Below are 23,775 nucleotides of genomic sequence, written 5' to 3'. Positions count from 1 at the left end.
ACACAGTTTCTTACTGAATATAAAAATTCAGAAAAACTCTCATAAAGAGATCTAAACTCTCTACAGATCCATATATTTTGACAACTCCTGTCATATATTTCAACCAGAATATTCTTTGACAAATTTTGTGTATTTCTGGGTCAGAGGCTGGATAAAAATGAAAATACAGGATATTACACTGAAAACATATCCCATTACATAGTAACAGAATTAATAGTCTAATTTTTCTTTTATATTTCCAATGTGGATTTTAAATGATCAATCTCTGATAAACTCTTGTTAATAGCACTTTTAGCCCTTCAGTAAATAATCTATTTTTTCTTCTGTCATGCTGTATATAAAATACCAAGAAAACAAAAGACATGGCAAAGAATGATTCAGTTCTGATTTCTGATGTCTTAAGCAATAAATCTGATTCAGCATACTGCATTAACAAAGTTCTTTAGAATTCATTTTCAGGGGAGTTGCATAATGTAGGGACTCATTTAGCTAATGTTCTTTAGAAGCCCACTAGAAATAATTCATGTGAAATATATAGGTATGAATACTTACATACTTAAGAAAGTATAGAATATGGGCTTGTCTGACAAGGACTTCTGTGCAAGATCAAGCTTACTACAAGTGTATGAAAAAGGACTTCATTTACAGGCCACTGATATTAATAGTAGTCTTTTCACTAGGTTGTGGGAAAGATTCCAGAAGAATAATTCTCAGTTGAAATATGTAATTTTTTTTTCTTTAAGAAAGGGGGGGAAAAAAGCTACATTTAATAAAATAAATTCTCAAAAGTATCCCTGATGTGATTTTATCAATAACTTCAGTGATGTTATTAGAATCCCTGATTTTCTCTTGCAGCATTACAAAATGGTAGTAGAACATGTTTTTGTCTTAGGGAAAAATTTCCTTCCTCCTGAGAGTTAACAGACTTCTGAGGAAGCAAATAGAAAAATATTTGCTCCATTTTATTTTAAATCATCTCTGTTACACTTACTAAATAATAATGTTGGAAGCTGGATGAAAGAAACATTTTTTCCTTTACCTTGTAATTTATATTTCCAATTCCACATAATTTGTAAACAAAACTCTAAGCTTATATAAGCAGATATTGACATGGCCTTTGAATGTAAGGTAATAATTTGAAATTATGTTTCCCTCTATCTTGTAGCCTGACAGCAATCAACAATAATCCTGTTTACTAGGATAGCTATGAATTGTCAAAGAAGTTCAAAGAAACATCAGAAATCAGTCTAAGATCAATTGCTATTAAGTCCATTATTAATGATTTCTGGTGTGTCTGTCACCCATTGAATAATTTGATTATGCAACTAGAGAAATTAGTTTTAAAATGAATGCTTATTTATCAGTATTACTCAATAATTTCTTCCTTGATGTCTTTATTGAATTTCTAAGAAATCCTTAATTTCTACAATTTGTAGATACACATAGTAGCCCTGTCTCTTGGTCTGCAAACAAGTTTCAAGGTACAATTATTACAGGGCAAAAACTAGCCAAATTCTTCTCAAAGAATGTAAAATAACCACCACTGCAAAACTCTGAGTATTGTAGCATAGGTCTCTGGTATATCTGAGAAGATATTTTCTTCCCATCAAAAATGAATGTCAAGCTGCCTTTTATTTTAAAGACTACTTTAACTTATAATCTCCTCAAGGTAATGTAAGACTATGGTTGACCCCTTTATACTCCTTCAGGGAAACTTGCATGCTTGATTACCTCTTTGGAATGCCTGTACACCAGTGCACACAACATGGGGAATAAACACAAAGATGTGAGTGCAGTTACAGGACCATCATCACACTGCAATTGCAGAAACATGATGGGATAGCTTGCATGACAGAAAAAAATTGTCATAGACAGTTACATACCTTTTAGGAAACAGGTCAACAAGGTGAGGTGGTAGAGTTGCTCTTTATGTAAGAAAAAAAATTGAATGTGCTTGGCTCCAAGATGGGTGTTGTAGACAGGACTTTTTGTCCAGGCCAGCCTGGTTGGGCAATGAAATAATGGGTGAATTAAGGGAAAAAAAGAGGGTGTATCATCTCTGGAAGAAAGGTGCAGTAACCCAGGAAATGTTTAAGGATGTTGCTAGGTCATGGAGGAAAAGAAATTAGAGAGGCAAAAGCCCATTTGGGGCTTAGATTGGCCACTGCTGTAAATGACAATAAAAAATATTTCTATAAATATATTCATAGCAAGAGAAGGGGCAAGGACAACCTACACTCCTTAGTGGACATGGAGCGGAACATAGTAACAGAAGATGAGGAAAAGGCAGAGGTACTTAACACCTTCTTTGCCTCAAATTCTAATAGCAGGACAGGTTGTCTTCCAGACAACTGGCCTCCTGTGCTGGCAGATGGAGGTAGTGAGCAATATAGTTCCCCAGTGATCCAAGAGGAAGTCGTTAGAGACCTCCTTAGCCACTTGGATCCCCACAAATCCATGGGACGGGATGGGATTCATCCTAGGGTACTGAGAAAGCTGGAACATGAACTGGCCTAGCCACTTTCCATCATTTTTCAACAGTCCTGGCTCACTGGAGAGGTCCCAGATGACTGGAAGCTGGCCAACATGATGTCCATCCACAAGAAGGGTCAGAGGGAGGAACCAGGGTATTCCAGGCCTGTCAGCCTGACCTCAGTGCCAGGCAAGATTATGGAACAGGTCATCCTGAATGCAATCACACAGAATTTACAGGATGGCCAAGGGATCAGGCCCAGCCAGCATGTATTCAGGACAGGCAGGTCCTGCCTGACCAACCTGATCTCCTTCTATGATCAGGTGAGCTGCCTGGTGGATGTGAGGAGGCCTGTGGATGTTGTCTACCTGCACTTCAGCAAGGCCTTTGATACCTTCCCCCATAGTAAACTGCTGACCAAGCTGTCAGCTCATGGTTTGGTCAACAGCACTCTGTAATGGGTTGGGGCAGGTCCCCTCCCCACCACAGGCCAAAATAACGACTCAGGCAAACGGATTGCAAAAGTGATGAAAGTTTAAATAGAAAGCAGTGAATGTTACAGAAAACCCAAAGCACAGTGACAAAGAAAGATCCCATCCCCACCTGAGGGTGCATGCAAAACCCCCAGGGCTCCTTCTTCCCCCTCCCTACTGCTGGGCTAGTCTCAGCTGGCCAGGCCTGAGACTGCCCATCCCCCTGTGGCCTTGGGCCTAATCAGGCCCATGGCCGGGAGATCTCTCCCCCAGTTACCAAGTCTCGGAGAGGGAAGGAAAGAGGAAGTGCCAGACCCCGCACTGGATCTTATAGTGGTGCAAAGAATTATGGTAGGGAATACACAATTTCCTGTGTCCATCCCTCTGGGCTGGACTTCTGGACACAGGAAGTGAATGCACCAGGGGGGCACCCAGCTCAAACTACAACATGCCACCCCTGTATTTCATACCATAATCCTTGCACCCAAACACATCATCAGATCAGAAAACTTCTTATGACATGTCCGGCGGAGTCCACATCTTCATCTGGGCATCCACTCAAACAGTCTCTCATTCAGGCTCAAGCATCAGTTCATTCCAGTTGTTCTTCCTCATGTGATGGAACCTCCCAGCGACGCAGTCCTTCTCCTGCAGTGTGAATTCCTTGTGGACTCCTTGGGACATCCTGGTCACCTGGAAATACCTCACAACTTCTCAGCTAAGCCTTTACTCTCCTATTCAGCGGCAAATTCTCCACCCCTGGGGCAGGCCAGTCGGAACAATCCGGCTCCACGACTGCCTTTTTCAATCCATCCAGGGTGCCGCAGCCAACCGCTTTCACGCGGATCAAAGCTACACGGATGCATGTCAGAGGCACTCCGCACCCCCCGGCTGGGCGCTCACGTACCGAGGCAGGACAGCATCCGGCTGCACAACCTCCACCCCCGGAAGAGGGAGGAGCTGCGCCACAGCCCGCTGAAGAAGCAGGGAGGCGGAGCCAGGTGCTCGGCGCCATTTTCGGAGCACGTCCGAAAACACCAGGGAAAGATTTACAGCTGCCGCCGCCGCCTGAACGCAGCCCGGCTCGGGCGGTGCCGCCGCCGCCGCTTGAACGCGGCCCGGCCCGGCCCCCGCCGTCTCTGTCGCCGCGATGCAGAGTCCGAGTCACCTCCAGCAGTCGCTTGCCCGCTCGCCGCGGGTGTCCGCTCCCCGCAGCGGCCGCGGGCCGACCACGCTCTGCTTGCCGCTGCCCCTCCTCCGCTCCCCGCCGCTCCGCAGAGAACGAGGAGAAGGCAGGTCTCGCCTTCTTAGGCTACTCGAGCATTCTTAAGCTACCCTGGGCAGAAAGTCACAGAAAGAACCACCCCTCGCTGTTCCCAAACAACAGTAGGGAATTCCATGCCATCAGCTACGCACCAGCTATCCTTCTGCAGTCCACAGGAGTTCACACAGTCGCCCCGGTAACACAAAACCTGAGCCCCAACTTTCCAAACCCAAACCGACGCCCAGAACTAAATTTAAACTCTCCATCTTTTGCAATCCGAGCTGCAGTTGGCCCCACGTTGGTGCGCCAAAAAATGTAATGGGTTGGGGCAGATCCCCTCCCCACCACAGGCAGAAATAACGACTCAGACAAACGGAATAGATAGACATCTAGCCAGGATTCTCGGTAAGGTTAATCTGTGGATACGCCTTTTAATGGCGGTTTCCCTGAGATACCCTTCCCGAGATGATCTTCCATGGAATCCTAAGCCCTGGACTACCATAGATGAGGGAATTAAGCGTCTGAGAGAGTTTGCCATTAGAGAGATACTCTATGGTGACCATGATACTCTGAATCCTGATGACATTCCTGTGGCAGCTGGTCTTGCTAAAAAGCTTATCAAGCTTGCTCCTTCCAATTATGCAAACATTCTGGCAAGTAGAATTGTGGCAAGAAATTATGGTGGAGATCCTCCTACGGTTGGCCAATTCACTGATCAACTAAGACAATTGGATGATAGCATGACACGTGTTTCTTTGGTTTCAGCCATTAAAGCTCTGTCTAGTGAGATAAAGGATTGCATGAGAGAGCTGAAGGATGAAATCAAAGATTCCATATGCCAATTGGCACAAAGAGATGATTCCAATTCTTCCTCCAGGTGGGTGCAGGTTTCAGCTGTGAGGAATAGACATCCTCCAAGGAGGTCATTCCAAACCAGGCCAAACCAAAACAGACCACCAAGGCAATCACGTAGGACTATTTGGATAACTCTGCGTGATCAGTTTGGTGAGAACATGAACAGGTGGGATGGCCAACCAACTTCTAATCTTTTCAGGAGACTGAGGGAACTGCAAAGTGGCAGAACCCAGGGTAGCAATACCAGAAGGGTAGCTGTTACTTCCACAGTTCCCCAGGACAACAATGACAGCTCCAACAGTGACTCCAGTTCTAACACTGCACAGTGTGCTCGTTGCACCTGTGGAAATGTTCCCCACAATTAGGGGTGCCCTGCCTCCCGCCAGGGGGAGGAGAGGGATAATGGAGATAACAGAATCTATTGGGATGTGTACATCCAGTGGCCTGGCACTTCACACTTTCAGAAGTACAGGGCCTTGGTTGACACAGGAGCTCAGTGCACCATATTGCCATCAAATTATCAGGGATCGGAGTCCATAACTATTCTGGGAGTCACTGGTGGATCTCAAGAGTTAAGTAAGGTAGAGGTTAATATAAGTTTAACTGGTAAACAGTGGAAGAAGCATACAGTTGTGACCGGACCTGATGCACCTTGTATTTTGGGAATTGATTTTCTGAGAGAAGGGCGTTTCAAGGACCCTAAAGGTTACAAATGGGCTTTTGGAGTAGCTTCTGTAGAGATTGATGGACAAAAGCTGAAGCTGTCTGCTAGACCTGAACTTTCTGATGAATCTGCAGTTGTGGGACAACACAAGATTCAGGACATTAAGTTGCCGGTTGCTTCTCAGACTGTGCATCACAGACAATACAGAACCAACCGTGACTCTTTGTTGCCCATTCAGAATCTGATTCGTCAGTTGGAGAGTCAGAAAGTCATCAGCAAAACTCATTCACCTTTCAACAGTCCAGTGTGGCCTGTGCGAAAGCCAAATGGAGACTGGCGTCTGACAGTGGACTACCGAGCCCTGAATGAAGTAACTCCGCCTATGAGTGCAGCAGTACCAGACATGATGGAACTCCAGTATGAGCTGGAATCCAAAGAGGCCAAATGGTATGCTACCATAGACATTGCTAATGCATTCTTCTCTATTCCCATAGCAGAGGAATGCAGGCCTCAGTTTGCTTTCACCTGGAGAGGAATCCAGTACACTTTCAACAGACTGCCGATGGGCTGGATCCACAGCTCCAGCATCTGTCATGCAGTAATCCATGATGCTCTGGAGGAAGGTGGTGCTCCAGAACACATCCAGTTCATTGATGATATCATCGTCTGGGGTAAAACTGCTGAGGAAGTCTTTGAGAAAGGTAACAAAATCATGGACATTCTTCTGAATGCAGGTTTTGCCATCAAAAGAGACAAGGTGAAAGGTCCTACCACAGAAATCCAGTTTCTGGGAGTGCAGTGGCAGGATGGACGCAGACACATTCCAGTGGATGTGGTAAATAGAGTCTCTACCATGGCAAATCCCACCAACAAGCAAGAAACTCTACGTTTCTTGGGGATAGTGGGATTTTGGAGACTACACATTCCTGGATACAGTCAGATTGTGAAACCTCTGTATGATGTGACTCGGAAGAGGAACAGTTTCCACTGGGGACCTGAACAACAAGCAGCCTTTGACCAGATAAAGCAAGAAGTAGTCCAAGCAGTGGGACTGGGACCTGTGCGAGATGGTCCAGACATTAAGAACATTTTGTACACGGCTGCAGGTGACAATGGTCCAACCTGGTGCTTGTGGCAAAAAGCTCCAGGTGAGACACGTGGACGACCTCTTGGCTTCTGGAGTCGAGGTTACAGAGGTTCAGAGGCTAATTACACTCCAACAGAGAAAGAGATTCTAGCTGCCTATGAAGGAGTGAAAGCAGCTTCTGAAGTGATTGGAACTGAATCACAGCTTCTCTTAGCTCCCAGATTGCCAGTTTTGAATTGGATGTTCAAAGGCAAGGGTTCCACACCACATCATGCTACAGATTCCACCTGGTCCAAGTGGATGGCTCTGATAACACAGAGAGCTCGAATGGGAAATCTTGAAAGACCTGGTCTGGTGGAGGTGATCTCAAGTTGGCCTGAAGGTACCAACTGTGCTAAACCTCCAGAGGAGAGAGTAACTCGTGCTGAGGAAGCTCCTCCTTACAATGACCTTTCTGATGATGAAAAGAAATATGCTTTGTTCACAGACGGTTCCTGTCGTCTCGTCGGGAACAAGCGAAGGTGGAAGTCTGCAGTGTGGAGTCCAACACGCCGAGTTGCAGAGGCAAAGGATGGAGAAGGAGAATCCAGTCAGTTTGCAGAGGTAAAAGCTGTCCAGCTAGCTCTCGACGTAGCTGAACGTGAGAGATGGCCAAAGCTTTATCTCTACACCGACTCATGGATGGTAGCCAATGCTCTATGGGGTTGGCTAAAGAACTGGAAGAAGAATGGCTGGCAGAGGAAAGGAAAACCCATCTGGGCAGCCGACCTGTGGCAAGACATTGCTGATCGAATCGAGAGAATTCCAGTGAAAGTGAGACACATTGATGCTCACATTCCTAAGAGCAAAGCTACTGAGGAACAGCAGCACAACCACCAGGCAGATTTAGCTGCAAGAGTTTCTCAAGTAGACAAGGACTCTGAACTTGATCTCGACTGGAAACACCGAGGTGAGATATTCTTAGCTCGGTGGGCTCACGATTCGTCGGGACATCAAGGCAGAGATGCAACATACCAGTGGGCTCGTGACAGATCCATAGACATTTCCATGGATGCCATCACACAAGTCATCCATGACTGTGACATTTGTGCTGCTATTAAGCAGGCAAAGAGAATTAAGCCCTTGTGGTATGGTGACAGATGGTCCAAGTACAGGTATGGTGAAGCCTGGCAGATTGACTACATCACTCTACCACGTTCTCGTTCTGGTAAGCAGTACGTACTTACTATGGTAGAGGTAAACACCGGATGGCTGGAAACTTATGCAGTTCCACATGCAACTGCACGCAACACCATTCTCGGTCTGGAGAGACAGATCCTGTGGAGACACGGAACTCCAGAGAGGATTGAGTCAGACAACGGAACTCATTTCAAGAACAACCTTGTAAAGAGCTGGGCAAAAGAGCACGGTATTGAGTGGATTTTCCATATTCCTTACTATGCACCAGCTGCAGGGAAGATTGAACGCTACAACGGTTTGTTGAAGACCACTCTCAAAGCCATGGGAGGTGGATCTTTGAAAAACTGGGAGAAACATTTAGCACAAGCAACCTGGCTGGTGAATAGTAGAGGTTCAGTGAACCGAGCTGGACCGGCACATTCAGATTTGCTACGGAGAGTAGAAGGTGATAGAGTTCCTGTTGTTAGAGAAAAGAATCTGTTAGGTAAAAACTGTTTGGGTATTTTCGCCCTCAGGAGAGGCTAAACCTGTCCGAGGGGTGGTTTCAGCAGAAGGTCCGGGTCACACTTATTGGGTAATGCAGGAGAATGGTCAAATTCAGTGTATTCCACAAAGAAATTTAACTTTAGCTGAAAGAGCTTAATTTCAGACTGTTGTATAGCTACAACGCGCCCAAAGGAAGAATCCCTGAGGAATCTACGGTGCACGAACCCTGAGAACCCTGAGAGCCCTGAGTCAACTAAGAGTCCCTGTGTTCCTGTTTGCCTTTTCTTCACTTCGTCTGCAGAGAGACAAGCTGGTTTCCATTTTCTTATTTCCTGACTTTTTGGACTTCTGAATCGTCTACATCTGAGTATAGCCGGAACGGACTATGAACTTTACTCACGAACTGTAAATATTGTTTCTGATTGGATGGACAGTGCGAACGACCAATGAAATTGTTTAGAAGGGGTGGATTGTGGCCGTTTGACGCTGTGCCTTTAAGGAAGGGGCACACTGGCTAAATGTTTGTAAAATATTTTGGTATTCTAAACGAATTTCATTGGTAGGATTGTGGGAGGAGAGATTGGACCCAGGGGAGTTGGGAACTTTCTCTCAGTCTTCCTTCCTTCGCTGTCCCTCTCGGCTGGATCTGCTTCTGGGATTCTGGCCAACTAAGATAAGATACTAACTCCCTGTGCAAGGCCTTTATTCTTTTCCTGCCCTGTTAACCGTCCTCGTCTCTTTTCTACCTCTTTTGGGGGAGAAGGGAGGTAGGGGGGTGAAGGGGGCACAGGGGGAAGCCCCCTCTGTGGGGGGTCTGGTTTCTGGTTGAGTTCATTTGCTGTATATTCCTGTATATATTGTAAAATACCTGTGTTTGTTGTGTTGCATCTAATCTGTTTCCTTGTAAAATATAATCTCATTTCTCCGACTGGGTTTAGCCGTGGTCTCTTTCTCAGTGGGGGAGGGAAAGCAGAGCCTTTCCTTTCAAACCACCACACACTCTGCACTGAGTTAGGAACTGGCTGGAAGGCTGAGCCCAGTGAGTGGTGGTACATGGTGTCACATCCAGCTGACAGCCAGTCAATAGGGGTGTTCTCCAGGGGTCAGTGGTGGGCCCCATCCTATTCAATATCTTTATCAATGATCTGGATGAAGATATTGAGTCCATCACCAGAGTGACCTTGACAGGCTGGACAGATGGGCAGAGCCCAACGGCATGAGATTTAACACATCTAAGTGCCAGGTTCTACACACTGGCCACAACAACCCCATGCAGTGCTACAGGCTGGGGTCAGAGTGGCTGGAGAGCAGCCAGGCAGAAAGGGACCTGGAGCTACTGGTTGATAGTAGGCTGAATGTGAGCCAGCAGTGTGCCCAGGTGGCCAAGAAGGCAAATGGCATCCTGGCCTGTATCAGCAATAGCATGGCCATCAGGAGCAGGGAAGTCATTCTGGCCCGCTACTCCGCACTGGTTAGGCCACACCTTGAGTCCTGTGTCCAGTTCTGGGACCCTCAGTTTAGGAAAGATGTTGAGTTGCTGGAATATGTCCAGAGAAGGGCAACAAAGCTGGTGAGGGGTTTGGAGCACAAGCCCTATGAGGAGAGGCTGAGGGAGCTGGGGTTGCTTAGCCTGGAGAAGAGGAGGATCAGGGGAGAACTTATTGCTCTCTGCTACTACCAGAAGGGGGATTTTAGCTACCCAGATATTTGCTGGAAGGGCTCCTCAGCCAGTGCTCCACAGTCCAGTAGGTTCCTCCAGTGCACTGATGATGACTTCTGTATGAGTCAACAAGGAGAGCAATGCTGCTGGATTTTATACTCAACTAACAAAGGGGGTCTGGTTGAAGTGGTGAGGGTTGATGTGGTTAACGTTCAAGGGCTACTTCTTCTGAGCTCAAGATCAGAGCATCCCAGTGGGTAGGAAATCAAGAAAAGTAGTCATCAGACCCACGTGGTTAAGCAGGGAACTTCTGGGCAAGCTCAATTGTAAGAGGGTCAATAGATCATGGAAGGAGGGTCCAGACACTTGGGAGAAATATATGACTGTTGTCAGAGGGTGTAGGAAGGTGTGACAGCATCCTGAAATTAGGGGGTGAGGGGTTGTGAGAGCCTTGCTCTCCCCGGAGGAGGGTTTTCCCCCTGGGAAACTGAGTTATTCTGTTCCACTCCCCCTCTCTGTCCAGCAAAACTATAAAGAGGAGGGTATGGTGAGCATTTTGCCTCTTTTGCTTCTACCTCACTGGGACAAAAGGACTAAGAGACTTGCTGCAGGCTTCCTGGTTCTCCGCCATGTGGTCAGGCCTGGTCTTTCTTCCTGCTGCACCCACACTTCTTCAAAGGACTGTTGTATATTTTGTATATTCTCCCTATCCATCCTTGTTCCTTACCCTTGTGAACCCTTTCTGTAATTGATTTTTATATATATATAGTTTAAAGAAAATTTTACCTCTCTACTTCCAAATCAACTCCAAATTATGTCTTGGTAGATTTACCTCCTTCTTTTTTTCCTTATCCCTCTTTCTTTCCTTTTTTCTTCCCTTATCTCTCCCCATTCTTTCTCCCTTCCCTTTTTTTCTCTTGATCAGGAAAGAGGAGAGGGGGGATCTGGGGAAGGGATTCTCAGTCTTGCCCCACATCTGAGCTCTTAAATCCCACATAAGGCTCAAACCACCACAGGAGGCAGCTAGGAAATTTAAGGCCTCCTTTGAATTAAACTTCGGAAGAGAGATCAAAGACAACAGAAAGGGCTTCTTTAAATACATTGTAGAGAAAACTAACACTAGAGGCAATGTGGGCCCACTACTGAATGAGGTGGGTGCCCTGGTGGCAGAGAATACAATGAAAGCAGAGTTAGCAAATACCTTCTCTATTTCTGTTTATACTACTTGAAACTGTACTTGGTAATCTCATACACTTGAGGCCCCTGAGCAAATCAGGATAAAGGAGGAGTTTGCCTTGCTCAATGGGGACTGGGTTAGGGATCTGGATATTACACCAGTCACCAGCACAGGCTAGAGGACATTGCGCTGGAAAGCAGATGCATGGAGGAAGAGTCCTAGTAGAGAGTAAGTTGTCCATGGGGCAGCAATATGCCCTTTTATGCCCAAAAGAGCAAATGGCATCCTGGGATGCATTCAGAAAAGTGTGTCTAGCAGGCCTAGGGAGGCTCTGTTCACCCTCTACTCTGTCCTGGTGAGACCCCACCTGGAATACCATATCCAGTTTTAGGTTCCCCAATTCAAGACAGACAGGGATCTAACTCAAGAGAGACATGGATCTGCTGGAGAGAGTTCAGTGGAGAGCTACAGGGATGACTGTGAGACTTGAACATCTCTCCTGTGAAGAAGACTGGGGCTGTTTAGTCTTGAGAAGAGAAGGCTGAGAAGTAGTCTTATCAATGTCTATAAATATCTGAGGGCTGGGCATGAAGATGAAGGTGATACTCTCTTTTCACTGGTGCCCAGTGATAGGACAAGGAACAATGGGTACAAGTAGAACACACGAGGTTCCACGTCAACACCAGGAGATACTTTTTTATGGCGAGTGTGATGGAGAACTGGAACAGGCTGCCCAGAGGTAGTGGAATCTTCATCTCTGGAGACTTTCAAACCCCACCTGGATTCATTCCTGTGCTACCTGCCCTAGATGATCCTGCTTTTGCAGAGGGGTTGGACTTGATGATCCCCAGAGGTCCCTTCAAACCCCCAACATTCTGTGACTCTCTAATATCCATAAATTGATAGGTGCTGAGGGAGCTGGTGGACGTCATCTCCAGGCCATTCTCCATTATCTTTGGTAAGTTATGGGGAACAGAAGAGGTGCCTGAGGACTGGAGGAAAGCAAATGTCACTCAAGTCCACAAAAGGGACAAGAAGGAGGATGCAGGTAACTATAGATCAGTCAGCTTCACCTCCATCCCTGGGAAGGTGGTGGAACAACTTATTCTTGGAACTGTCTCTAGACTTATCAAGGATAAAAGCATCATTAGGAGCAGTCTACATGGTTTTACCAAGGGGTAGTCATGTTTAACCAACTTAACAGCCTTTTATGAGGACTCAACTAGCTGGATGGATGATGGTAGTGCAGTGGATGTGGTTTATTTTAGTAAAGCATAAGACACCATCTCCCACAGCATCCTTGCAGCTAAACTGAGAAAGTGTGGTCTAGACATGTTTGTATGTGACATAGTCTACAGACTCACTTTCAGGAAATCAAAAAAGTGTCGAGGATATTGGTTCTTTACCAACTTTGTGGCTTTTTTTTTTTTTTTCTGAATTAAACCTTCACAAATATGAAGGAAAATGTTGAAAGAATTAGTTTATTAAGTAAAATATTAAAAATACACACAGAATTTAATCTCATCTTTTAAAAAGCATAGATGCCATCAATACTTACATTTTCCTTTGTCTTCTTTTTTACATTCTTATTTACAAATTATTAAACCGGACTTACTGCCTCTATTTAAACTTTTATCTTCAACAAAATGTATTTTAAAGTACAGAACCAAATTTCTTCCCTGGTTCAAATCACTCAAGAGCTCCTTGATAATTCAGTAGCTGCCTGTTCTAAGTGCTGCTTCAGTCACCTGCATCATTTTTACGTAGACAAATTACAGACCAACAAAACAATGTAAGAACATCTACAGTTGACAAACTCCAGGAGAAATTCATGAACAATTGACATAATTTGAGCTTCATCAATTTATGCAAGGAATTCATTAGACTATTTACCTTTCTATTTGAACAGATCATAAAGATTATGCTATTGGAAATAAACCCTCTTCCACATTCAATCCCTACAAACTCTATCTTTTAATTGCTTTCAGTATGCCAAACATAAGAGGGCAAACATAAACAAATGGTTAATTTTAATTCCTCATGCCTCCGGATTTTCCCATAGAAACATTTCATTTGACATTTGTATATTTTGATTATTTAAACTCATAGAAAAACTCATTTTGTCATAATTTCATTATATTTATCAATTATTTAATAGAGTTCTCTCTATTCTTAAGCATAAGAGGTACTTTATCATGTCATTGAAAAACTAATTCCTCCAACCTTGAGATAATTTTGTACACCCTTTTCTTTAAAAAGCAAGCTGTATTATACAAAATACACACACACACACACACAAGTGTTCAGTGTTCATTCAACCACCAAATACTATTAAATTTAGCAAGGCGGTATTGATACAATTAGGAATTTTGACTATCAGATTGCTTAGTATTAAAGAATTTTTATGAGTATGAGACCCTCATAAGAATCTAAATAAGACCTATGTTCCAATACTCACTGCAGTATCTAGGAAAAAAAACTATAGACTTGAGCAATTTGGAATTCGAAAGCATATTATAGACTTACAATAGACAATAGAACCAAATCCTTGGACTTCCAAAGGGGAGACTTTGACTTGTCTGGGAGACTGGTTGATGGCATGCTCTTAGAGGTGGCTTTGAAGGGCAAGGGAGCCCATGAAGGCTGGCCAGTCCTCAAGTAGGAAATTGTCAAGGCACAGTAACAGGCTGTCCCTGTGCATTGGAAGATGAGCCTGAAGGGCAAGAGACTGGCCTGGCTAAGTAGAAAGCTTTGAGTAGAATTTGGGAAGAAAAGGAAAGTTTACTGGCTATGGAAGAAGGGGCAGGCAACACAGGAAGAGTACAAGACTCTTGTGAGGCTATGTGGTGAGAAAATTAGAAAGGCCAAAGTTCAGCTGGAAATCATTTGGCCGGTGTTATTAAAAATAATGGAAATAACTTTTATAGGTATGCTAACAGTAAAAGAAGACCTAGGGCAAATGTCTCTCTCTACCGGATGAAGGAGGGAACCTGGCGACCAAAGAGAAGGAAAAGCCTGAGGTGCTGAACAGCCACTTTGCCTCAGTATTTGTCAGTGATACCAGTTGCTCCTTGAGGGTTCAGCCCCTGGAAATGGAAGACAGGGATGGGAGCAGAAAACAGCCCCTATAATCCTATTGTGCCTCTTAGGTATGCACAAGTCTATCAGACCAGATGGGATCCACCCAAGGGTACCTGAGAGGCTGGCATGTGGGAAAGCAATAATCTACTCCTCAAGGACTATGAGTAAAACAGCAAGAAAGAATCTCATGGAAAACAGAAAGAAAGCTAACAAAGCCCACCAGACCTGTCCAAGTATGTGAAAAAATATGGGAGTCTTTTAAATTTATACTACCAAATTCTAAAATGCAGGCTTGTACAAGTAGCTTCCAAAACAGAACTACACTTTAAAGATCAAAGGTTGTATGTCATTACAAACAAAATTGACACAATTAAATACATATAATTGTTTCTGCCGTGATGCTTTCTGAACTTCTGTCTCCACCCAATGAGTAGAATCACAAAACAGAGCTGACAGATGTGTTCTCCTGGGCTTAGGTTTCTGCTGTCTAGGAGTGTTGTCTACTGCATGTGTATGCAGATTATGACAGCTATTTGTGTTATACAAATGAGGTTTCCTCTTGAGTTTGATCTCAACTGCATGCTAATCATATTGTCCCTTGTTATAAAACAAGCACTCTAATTTATTATATTTAATATCATAGAACAGTCTTAGAACACAGGAGAATACTTTGGTAACCTGTTTAAACTCATTTATCTCAATAGTTGTATGACATCACTTATTAAATTATTTCAGCAACATGATAAAAATCAACATACTTCATTCAAATGACTTTTCATTAAACATAATATTCCCCCCCCCCCCAAAAAAAAAAGGATAAGAGAAAAATAAAAACCAGAGCAAATTTGCCATAATTCTAGTTTTGATGGTAAAAGCTATATGTCATATTTCTCACTTCCCCCAAACTGTCAAATTTCTGTTAGTAGGAAATGATTTTTATAAAATCCACTACATAGTAGTTTTACTATCTACTGCTGCTTGACTCCTGTTAATTTCTAAAAGATGGTTTCTTGCAAGGGATTTAATGTACAAAAATGAGATAGGTTGTTCTTACAGATCATTGCATATTTGGTTCCTTTTATCTCTATCACTTTTGAATTATGTCAGCTCTTGTATTTGTTATATTAATGTTAGTCCAAAAATTCAATATGGTAATGTCACACTTATGGCATCAAAGTACAGTTATTGCATGCTGTCTTCAGTCACACTATGCTAAAAGAAGTAAGCAAACAAAAATTAGCAAATTAATTTTCTGCACCTTTTTCTTCACTTTTTTTTTTTTTTTTAGAAGAAAAATAATTAATATAAATTAAAACTGGCATTATCACAAACTGGGTAAAATAATGTTTTTTTGTTTTCATGCTTCAGAAAACATAGTCTTATGCTGCAATACAGTTATTCACAGAATCACAGATAAAAGAAAAAGTAAAATTACTCACCAAGAGCTTGCAGGTTTGGGACTCAATCAAAAACTCTCTATCCTGAGATCTAAGGAAAAAAAAGCAAACAAACAGCAAAAATTTTTATTACAACTGAGAACATGTAGTCCAACACAGGCTATACAGCAAAACAAGTAAATGATTGTTCAATATTGATAAAAATCAATATTCATATATATCATAGCAAAATTAATCAGCTGAAATCTTGAGTAGTATACTTCAAAAAAAGAGCATTTTGGGTAAGAAAAGCAGTTACCCTCCCCCCCCACACCCAAAGCAAACAAACAGACAAAATCCATCCTAAACTTTCATGTGTCTTCAGTCTTCCTTTCTTCACCCACCAAAACTGTTGTGTGTTAAACATATTATGCTCTCTCCTGGAACTGAGCATTTATGAATTTCCACAGAGACCCATCAACTCAGGAGATACTGAATGGAAGAGGTTCAGACTGCACACCACAGCAATTCAAACTAGGACTTGAGAAGTTTATTTGAACATAACTTACTTTTTTTTTTTTTTTTTAAAATAAAGTAATGCTCAGAAGATATGGATCTATATAAAAACAAAAACAAACAAAAAGAAAAAAAAATACAACCAACCAAACACACTGCATGAGAAGATTTTAGTTCTGAGAGCACGAATTTAAAACAATAAAAATAATAACAGAGGATATACATTTTGGATTTGAAAGGGACCAGAATGGTCTGTGACAGCTGATGAAACTACATTGGAGTAAAAGCAATAAAGGATCTGACTGGAGGTTGATGTTCATAAAGCTGGGGATGTAAAAATAGGATTTCTTCTATAAAACCAGAGGAAGAAAACAGATTAGTACAGCGAATTTCCTTTATGATCAACATGATCAGGTGACCCACCTGGTGGATGTAGGGAAGGCTATGAATGTAGTCTACCTGGACCACAGCAAGGCCTTTGACACCATCCCCCATGGCAGACTCCTGGCCAAGCTGTCAGCTCATGGATTGGATGGGAGCACACTGCAACGGGTTAGGAACTGGCTGGAGGGCCGAGCCCAGAGAGTGGTGGTGAATGGTGCCACATCCAGCTGGCAGCCAGTCACTAGTGTGCCCCAAGGATCAGTGCTGGGCCCCATGCTCTTTAACATCTTTATTGATGATCTGGATGAGGGCATTGAGTCCATCATCAGTAAATTTGCAGATGACACCAAGCTGGGGGCAGGAGTTGATCTGCTGGAGGGTAGAGAAGCTCTGCAGAGGGACCTCAACAGGCTGGACAGGTGGGCAGAATCCAACGGCATGAGATTTAACACAACCAAGTGCCAGGTTCTGCACATTGGCCACAACAACCCCATGTAGTGCTAGAGGCTGGGGTCAGAGTGGCTGGGGAGCAGCTAGGCAGAGAGGGACCTGGGGGTGCTGGTTCATGGTAAGCTGAACATGAGCCTGCAGTGTGCCCAGGCAGCCAAGAGGGCCAATGGCATCCTGGCCTGCATCAGGGACAGTGTGGCCAGCAGGAGCAAGGAAGTCATTCTGCCCCTGTACACTGCACTGGTTAGGCCACACCTCGAGTCCTGTGTCCAGTTCTGGGCCCCTCAGTTTAGGAAGGATGTTGACTTGCTGGAGCGTGTCCAGAGAAGGGCGATGTCGTAGTTTGGGCTGAGTGCCCTCTGCTACAGGGGTGTTTCCTGTGTCCAGAAGTCCATCCCAGTGGGTGGACTCAGGAAATTAGGTATTTCTACCATAATCCCTTGCACCACTATAAATTTTGCGGTGGGGTCTGGCACTTCCTCTTTCCTTCCCTCTCCGAGACTTGGTAACTGGGGGAGAGATCTCCCGGCCATGGGCCTGATTGGGCCCAAGGCCACAGGGGGATGGGCAGTCTCAGGCCTGGCCAGCTGAGACTAGCCCAGCAGAGGGAGGGGGAAGAAGGAGCCCTGGGGGTTTTGGATGCACCCTCAGGTGGGGATGGGATCTTTCCTTGTCACTGCGCTTTGGGTTTTCTGTAACATTCACTGCTTTCTATTTAAACTTTCATCACTTTTGCAATCAGTTTGTCTGAGTCGTTATTTCTGCCTGTGGTGGGGAGGGGATCTGCCCCAACCCATTACATTTTTGGTGCGCCAACATGGGGCCAACTGCAGCTCGGATTGCAAAAGATGGAGAGTTTAAATTTAGTTCTGGGCGTTGGTTTGGGTTTGGAAAGTTGGGGCTCAGGTTTTGTGTTACTGGGGTGACTGTGTGAACTCCTGTGGACTGCAGAAGGATACCTGGTGTGTGGCTGATGGCATGGAAGTCCCTCCTGTTGCTTGGGAACAGCGAGGGGTGGCTCTTTCTGTGACTTTCTGCCCAGGGTGGCTTAAGAATGCTCGAGTAGCCTAAGAAGGCGAGACCTGCCTTCTCCTCGTTCTCTGCGGAGCGGCAGGGAACGGAGGAGGGGCAGCGGCAAGCAGAGCGTGGTCGGCCCACGGCTGCTGCGGGGGGCAGACACCCGCGGCGAGCGGGCAAGCGACTGCTGGAGGTGACTCGGACTCTGCATCGCGGCGACAGAGACGGCGGGGGCTGGGCCGGGCCGCGTTCAGGCGGCGGCGGCAGCTGTAAATCTTTCCCTGGTGTTTTCGGACATGTTCCGAAAATGGCGCCGAGCACCTGGCTCCGCCTCCCTGCTTCTTCAGCGGGCTGTGGCGCAGCTCCTCCCTCTTCCAGGGGTGGAGGTTGTGCAGCCGGATGCTGTCCTGCCTCGGTACGCGAGCGCCCAGCCGGGGGGTGCGGAGTGCCTCTGACATGCATCCGTGTAGCTTTGGTCCGCGTGAAAGCGGTTGGCTGCGGCACCCTGGATGGATTGAAAAAGGCAGTTGTGGAGCTAGATTGTTCTGACTGGCCTGCCCCAGGGGTGGAGAATTTGCCGCTGAATATGAGAGTAAAGGCTTAGCTGAGAAGTTGTGAGGTATTTCCAGGTGACCAGGATGTCCCAAGGAGTCCACAAGGAATTCACACTGCAGGAGAAGGACTGCGTCGCTGGGAGGTTCCATCACATGAGGAAGAACAATTGGAATGGACTGATGCTTGAGCCTGAATGAGAGACTGTTTGAGTGGACGCCCAGATGAAGATATGGACTCCGCCGGACATGTCATCAGAAGTTTTCTGATCTGATGATGTGTTTGGGTGCAGGGATTATGGTATGAAATAAGGGGTGGCTCCTGTCGTAGTTTGGGCTGGGTGCCCTCTGCTACGGGGGTGTTTCCTGTGTCCAGAAGTCCATCCCAGTGGGTGGACTCAGGAAATTAGGTATTTCTACCATAATCCCTTGCACCACTATAAATTTTGCGGTGGGGTCTGGCACTTCCTCTTTCCTTCCCTCTCCGAGACTTGGTAACTGGGGGAGAGATCTCCTGGCCATGGGCCTGATTGGGCCCAAGGCCACAGGGGGATGGGCAGTCTCAGGCCTGGCCAGCTGAGACTAGCCCAGCAGAGGGAGGGGGAAGAAGGAGCCCTGGGGGTTTTGGATGCACCCTCAGGTGGGGATGGGATCTTTCTTTGTCACTGCGCTTTGGGTTTTCTGTAACATTCACTGCTTTCTATTTAAACTTTCATCACTTTTGCAATCCGTTTGTCTGAGTCGTTATTTCTGCCTGTGGTGGGGAGGGGATCTGCCCCAACCCATTACAGGCGACAAGGTTGGTGAGGGGCTTGGAGCACAAGCCCTAAGAGGAGAGACTGAGGGAGCTGGGGTTGCTTAGCCTGGAGAGGAGGAGACTCAGGGGGGACCTTATTGCTCTCTACAACTACCTGAAGGGGGGTTGTAGTCAGGCAGAAGTTAGTCTCTTCTCCCAGGCAACCAGTACCAGAACAAGAAGACACAGTCTCAGGCTGCGCCAGGGGAGGTTTAGGCTGGAGGTTAGGATGAAGTTTTACACAGAGAGAGTGATTGCCCATTGGAATGGGCTGCCCGAGGAGGTGGTGGGGTTGCCGTCGCTGGGGGTGTTCAGGGCGAGGCTTGACAGGATGCTTGGTTGCATGGTTTAGTTGATTAGGTGGTGTTGGATGATAGGTTGTACACGATGATCTTGGAGGTCTCTTCCAACCTGGTTTATTCTATTCTATTCTACTCTATTCTATTCTAAATACAAATGATTCCTCATTGAATTAACATTCATTTCATGAAACTAGATGCATTTCTATATAATTACGAAGATTTGTTATATTTCTCAATACTACAACCATGGATATTTCATTAGTAAGGCTTGAGGTTACCCATTAGCTTAATAAAAGCAACATAATATGGAATTTTCTGCAGCAAATTAGTTTCCAACTTTTTATCTACAGGCATTTTTCTCTTTCTAGGAAAACATTAATGAAGATTAATGCTCAAAATTTAAAATCTGTCAAATAAATATTAGAAAATACATAAAGTAAAAATGTGCCTGTTCAAGTAAGAAAAATGCATAGAAAAAAATTACATAAACATATAATGATTTATTTTTAGCATTATGATAGCGATAATTAACGTGCAGAAGATGATTAATAAAAGTTGTAGCATTAATGTGTGTACTTTGGAGGAAGCATGTGTGTCTCTGTAATTTTAAGATTATTCAAGACATCCTATTAACAGATTATCCATTTAGTGTTTGCAGTGTTGCAAAGTCCTAAAAATATTTCCATGGTGTTTTCTATAGATATATTAGATTTATGAGTTTTGGGGTTTTTTTAATGGGTTTTTATTTGTTCATTTGTGGGGGTTATTGCTCTTTGTTGGTCTGGAATTTTTTTTGTGGATCAAAGACTGCCTTTTTTATTTTTCCACAGTGTCTTAGATGTGTTCAAAAAAGGACCTGAGGATAAAAACACATTTATTTGGCCTTCATTTAAAAAAAAAAATAAAATTTCAAGTTACTTCTGCTTTTTAAATTCCTAACAAAAGCCTGGACAATTAAAAGTGGAAATCACATGAGTCCAGCAGAACCTTGACAATGTTTCTTACATAAAGGTCTCAAAATTTCCATCACAACAATGAATTCAGTTTCAGGTGTCTTAAGCTGCTGAGCAGTCTGTTCTGTCACTGCAGGACTCTTTTACTTTTCTAGTGATGAAAAGAAACAAAAAACAGAAGAATGCAACCAAGCTCCTATCCTTAAAGTTTAACTTACTCTTACAGAATCATAGAAGAATAGAATGGTCCAAACCAGAAGAGACCTCCAAAGGTCATCTAGTCTGACCTCCCTGCAGTCAGGCATACCCTCAACTGGACCAGGTTGCCCAGGACCTCATTGATCCTCACCTTGAATATCTCCAGGGAAGGGGCCTCAACCACTTTCTCTGGGCAACCGGCTCCATTGTTCCATCATCCTCACAGTGAAGAACTTCCTGATATCCAATCTATATCTACCCTTCTCTAGTTTGAAGCCATTGCCCCTTGTCCTGTCACCGGCAGGCCCTTGTAAAGTGTCTCTCTTTATACTTCCTCTAGGTACTGGAGGACTGTTATCTGTCTCCCCAGAGCCTCTTTTTCTCCAGGATGAACAACCCCAGCTCCCTCAGCCTGTTCTCGTAGCAGAAGTTCTCCAGCTCCCTAGTGATTTTTGTGGTCCTCCTCTGGAACCTCTTCATCTCTCAAACTAAATTTTCCCAGGACATTCTTCTATATTTTGTAATTTTATTCCCTTCCAATTCCTAATGAAAGCAGTACTATATGACTACTAACAGGAGTATCATAGTGCAAGTGAAAAAATGCCTCTTAAGCCGAATAGAATAGACTAGAATAGACTAGACTAGACTAGACTAGAATAGAATAGACCAGGTTAGAAGAGACCTTCAAGATCATCGTATCCAACCTATCATCCGACCCACCTAATAACTAAACCATGCAGCCAAGCACCCTATCAAGGCTCCTCCTAAACACCTCCAATGACGGTGACTCCACCACCTTCCCAGGCAGCCCATTCCAATGGGCAATCACTCTCTCTGTATCACAGTATCACAGAATGACTAAGGTTGGGAGAGACCCCAAGGATCATCAAGTCCAACCTGTCCCAACAGACCCCACAACTAGACCATGGCACCAAGTGCCACATCCAATCTCCCCTTGAACACCTCCAGGGACGGCGACTCCACCACCTCCCTGGGCAGCCCATTCCAATGACGAATGACTCACTCGGTGAAGAACTTTTTCCTCACCTCGAGTCTAAACCTCCCCTGGCACAGCTTGAGACTGTGTCCCCTTGTTCTGGTGCTGGTTGCCTGGGAGAAGAGACCAACCCCTTCCTGGCTACAACCACCTTTCAGGTAGTTGTAGAGGGCAATGAGGTCACACCTGAGCCTCCTCTTCTCCAGGCTAAACAATCCCAGCTCCCTAAGCCTCTCCTCAGAGGGCTTGTGTTCAAGGCCTCTCACCAGCCTTGTTGCCCTTCTCTGGATATGTTCAAGTGTCTCCATGTCCTTCTTAAACTGAGGGGCCCAGAACTGGACACAGGACTCAAGGTGTGGCCTAACCAATGCAGAGTACAGGGGCACAATGACCTCCCTGCTCCTGCTGGCCACACTATTCCTAATACAGGCCAGGATGCCGTTGACCCTCTTGGCCACCTGGGCACACTGCTGGCTCATGTTTAGGCGGGTGTCAATCAGCACCCCAGGTCCCTCTCTGGCAGCTCTCCAGCCACTCTGACCCCAGCCTGTAGCACTGCATGGGGTTTTTGTGGCCAAAGTGCAGCATCTGGCACTTGGACTTATTAAATGCCATCCCATTGGACTCTGCCCATCTGTCCAGTCAGTCATGGTCCCTCTGCAGAGCCTTTCTACCCTCTAACTGACTAACATCTGTTCCCAACTTGGTGTCATTTGCAAACTTGCTGATGACTGACTCAACCCCCTCATCCATATCATCAATGAAGATGTTAAAGAGGATGGGGCCCAGCACTGATCCCTGGGGGACGCCACTGGTGACTGGCCGCCAGCTGGATGTGGCACCATTCACCACCACTCTCTGGGCTCGGCCCTCCAGCCAGTTCCTAACCCAGCATAGATTTTTGCGGTCCAAACCACGAGCTGACAGCTTAGCCAGCAGTTTACTGTGGGGGATGGTGTCAAAGGCCTTGCTGAAGTCTAGGTAGACTACATCCACAGGCCTCCCCACGTCCACCAGACTGGTCACCTGATCATAGAAGGAGATCAGGTTGGAGAGGCAGGACCTGCCCTTCCTAAATCCACGTTGGCTGGACCTGAGCCCTTGGCCATCCTTCAGGTGCACAGTTATTGCCACCAGGATAATCTGTTCCATCACTTTCCCTGGCACTGAGGTCAGGCTGACTGGCCTGTAGTTTCCAGGTTCCTCCATCCGTCCCTTCTTGTGGATGGGGATCACATTGGCCAGTTTCCAGTCATCTGGGACCTCTCCAGTGAGCCAGGACTGGAGGAAAATGATGGAGAGAAGCTTGGCCAGCTCATCTGCCAGCTCTCTCAGCACCCTAGGATGGATCCCATCCGGTACAATGGACTTGTGAGTGTCCAAGTGGCTCAGCAGGTCCCAAACTAATTCCTCATGGATTTTCGGGGCATTACACTGCTCCCCAACCCTATTACCCAGCGCAGGAGGCCACTCATCCTGGACTCCTACCTTGCTGTTAAACATTGAGGCAAAGAAAGTGTTCAGGACCTCAGCCTTTTCCTCATCTTTGGTCACCGTGTTCCCCTCCAGGTCCAGTAAGGAGTGGAGGTTCTTCTTACCCTTCTTTTTAGTGCTAATATATTTGTAAAATTGCTTTTTATTTTCTTTCACAGAGGTGGCCAGCTTCAGTTCCAACTGGGCCTTTGCCTCTCTAATTTTATTCCTACATAATCTAACCACTTCCTTGAACATACCTCGAGAAGCCTTCCCCTCCTTCCAAAGTTGATACAGCCTCTTTTTTTCCCTTAATTCCTCCAGATGCTGCTTGCTCATCCTGGCTGGTCGCCTTCCCCGCCG

General features: G+C 45.3%; 1 long non-coding RNA gene across 1 annotated transcript in view; it reads right to left on the bottom strand.

Moving 5' to 3' along the window:
- LOC128899505 (uncharacterized) overlaps positions 1-23,775 on the bottom strand; it is a 648,463-nt gene that overhangs the window by 233,316 nt on the left and 391,372 nt on the right. Inside the window, exon 4 of the long non-coding RNA XR_008463115.1 lies at positions 15,839-15,887. This is a non-coding gene — a long non-coding RNA (uncharacterized LOC128899505). The remainder of the gene's footprint in view (positions 1-15,838; positions 15,888-23,775) is intronic.

The sequence above is a fragment of the Dryobates pubescens genome, chromosome Z (assembly GCF_014839835.1).
Source record: "Dryobates pubescens isolate bDryPub1 chromosome Z, bDryPub1.pri, whole genome shotgun sequence".
In the NCBI taxonomy this organism is placed as follows: domain Eukaryota; kingdom Metazoa; phylum Chordata; class Aves; order Piciformes; family Picidae; genus Dryobates; species Dryobates pubescens.
This window is presented reverse-complemented; position numbering and strand designations above follow the sequence as displayed.